This window comes from Artibeus jamaicensis, unplaced genomic scaffold (assembly GCF_021234435.1).
Source record: "Artibeus jamaicensis isolate MK-2021 breed Jamaican fruit bat unplaced genomic scaffold, CSHL_Jam_final contig_1028, whole genome shotgun sequence".
Classification (NCBI taxonomy): Eukaryota; Metazoa; Chordata; class Mammalia; order Chiroptera; family Phyllostomidae; genus Artibeus; species Artibeus jamaicensis.
Window position 1 is genome coordinate 6164599 of NW_026521201.1, and position 2813 is coordinate 6167411.

Sequence of the window (2813 nt, forward strand, 5' to 3'; positions counted from 1 at the left end):
TAAGGTCTCTTTTGAGAAATCAGCTGACAGTCTGATGGGAACTCCTTTGTAGGTGACTGTCCCCTTAGCTCTTGCTGCTTCTAGGATTCTCTCCTTCATTTTAATCTTGGCTAATGTAATTATGATGCGCCTTGGTGTGTTCCTTCCCGGGTCCAATTTCCTCGGGACACTCCGAGCTTCCTGGATCTCTCGGAAGTCTATTTCCTTTGCCATCTTGGGGAAATTCTCCTTTATTATTTGTTCAAATAATTTTTCAACTGGTGGTTGTGCCTTTCCCCCTTCTGGTACCCCTATAATTCGGATGTTGGAACGTTTAAAGATGTCCTGGAGGTTCCCAAGCCTCTCCTCATTTTTCTGAATTCTTATTTCTTCATTCCTTTCTGCTTGATCATCTTTTTCTTCTGTCTGGTCCTCTCCCTTGATTTGAGTCCCAATTTTCTTTCCATCACTATTGGTATCTTTTGTATCAGCATTCATTTCAATTAATTTAGCTTCCATATGTTTCTCTAATTTGTGACTAAAATCCACCAGTTCTGTAAGGATCTTTATAACCAGTGTTTTGAACTGTGCATCTGAAAGACTGGCTATTTCTTCATCACTTAGGTCTATCGGTTCTGGGGCTCTGAGTTGTTCTAGAGCCATTTTTGGTTTATTCGTGCTGTTTAGTGAGCGGAGCGAAGCCTTAGTTGTTTACCAGGACGGGGCGACCCAGGTCGCTGGTTTGTGACGCTGTGTGTGGGGGCGGGGTCAGAGAGGGAGCAATGGCGTTCCTCTCCGCTAGCCCAGCACATCCAGTCACTCAAACGCCTCGGGCTTGCTTATCCGATCCTAATTGTGCGAGCCTGCTGCACCTCGCGGGTTTCCCTTCTCACTGGTTTCTCCGCAGGTAAATGCGCGCGACTGAGCGACCCACCGCGCCTATTCCCTGTGCGCTCCGGCAGCCAGCTCGCTGGCGATCAGCCCTCGGTTGCCTGCGCGCCCCGCGCACCGCCCCGGGAATTTTTTCTTGCTAACCTGCTCTGCTTCTGGCCTCGCTCCTCGTACCGGTCCAGCCGAGTATCTAGTTGTCCTTTGGACTCCGTATTGTCGATTTTCCGTGTGGCTTGGTTGTGACTGCTGTTAAAAATAGTTGTTCTTAGATTTGGTTGTGCACAGAGGCGAGGTGGACCCTCCACCTACTTCTCCATCTTTGGCTTTTCTGCCTTATGTAGCTCCAGGGGAACATCCTATTATGTCCGAGAAAAACTGCCAGGGAAGGAAAGCGACCCTACAGACCTCGGCGACTGGCAAACAGGAGCTAGACGACCTCCCCCTATATCCTGAGAATGAAGCACAGCTTGACACAAATGCCACTTGGTTTAGACCAAAGCTGGAGAGGTGCGGGGAAAGTTAGTGACAGAGTAACGGAGCAAGAAGCCCACCTAATTAGATATTTTACACCATAACATAATTTTAAATATATAGTTTTACATATACCAAATCATGTGTATTTTACACTTAAAGTGCACCAGAATTATTTTTTTGTCAGTTTTATAACTTCATTTGACAACCAGCAGTTAGTTCTCACCCACATTAACTGTTTATAGATTTTTAAAAGTGGTGATAGGTATGCAGGTGACCAACATACAGAGCTTCTTTGGTGAATGTCCAACCACATTACGTTTTCTGGACAACCACACCTAGACACAGTGTGGGACATTCCTTATTCCTTTGACCCACACAGCTTTGTTGAACCTTGTGTCAATGTGTACATATGGAGCTCCCATTTCCCTCCTGGCAAATGTCCGGATCTCTTTGAGTGCCCAAGGGGTGTACTTCTTGAAACCCACTCCATGGATGTGCTTGTGAATGTTGGTGGTGTATTCTCTAGTCATTACTTCACTGATGGCAGAACAGCCCTTCTTCTCACCATCCTCCTTTGCAGGAGCCATTATGCTGGGCCCAAGTGGGAAAGAAAACAGAGTGCACCTCATTTCTGACTTGCCATATTTCAAGTGCTCAATAGCCATAAGATGCTAGTGGCTACTATATTCTGAAGAGCCAAACTGATCTTTTTAAAAAAGCAAGTTGGATTATGTCCTCACTGGCAGTGGCTCCATGGTGCACTTGGGACAAAATCAAAACTCTAACTGAGGTTTACAAGCCATATCTGTCCCACATCTTCAGCATCTTTGTGCCCCTATTCTTGTTGTTCACTTTGCTCCAGCCACCTTGTCTTCCTTTCTGTTCTGAGTACACACTAAGTCTCTGACTCTGTGTATGCCACGGCTCCCTCTTATCCTCAAATTTCAGCTTAAATATTACCTCCTCAGACAGGCTTTCCCTGCTTGTATCTAACAAGGCCCATCTGCATTATCACTTATCACCAAACTTTGTTACCTTCATAGTGCTTTTTTTCAGTTTGTAATTATATATTTATTAATTGGTTTACTGTCTATCACCTCTATTAGGCTCTACTACTATATACAAATCCTGCCTCTAATTGGCACTCAATAAATATCTGTTGAATAAATAAGTATCTGAGCACCCTTTCCTCCACACAAAGGGAACTAGGAAACAAATTTATTTTGGTGGTGCTATGCATCAAATTATAAGAAATACATGTATCATGGATAGAAGAGATTCTTTCTCATTAACCAAGAAAAAGTTTTAATGTAGCTAAAGCTAGACTTGTTTTGTTATCTTTCCTATTGAAGAGATCTTAATATCCTCTCTGCAGATAGGGCAATTTCATTGAAAAATGTTCTGTTAAGGGGAATGACCTCTAGGAGTCCCCAAATATTAATATAATGGCTCCCTGAAAGTTAAACTCT

The 2813-nt window shown here is 43.8% G+C and overlaps 1 pseudogene; it reads right to left on the reverse strand.

Annotated features, from left to right (window-relative positions):
* Window positions 1-1556: 1556 nt before the first annotated feature.
* Window positions 1557-1931, reverse strand: LOC119045226 (60S ribosomal protein L31-like; annotated as a pseudogene).
* Between the last annotated feature and the right edge of the window lie 882 nt (window positions 1932-2813).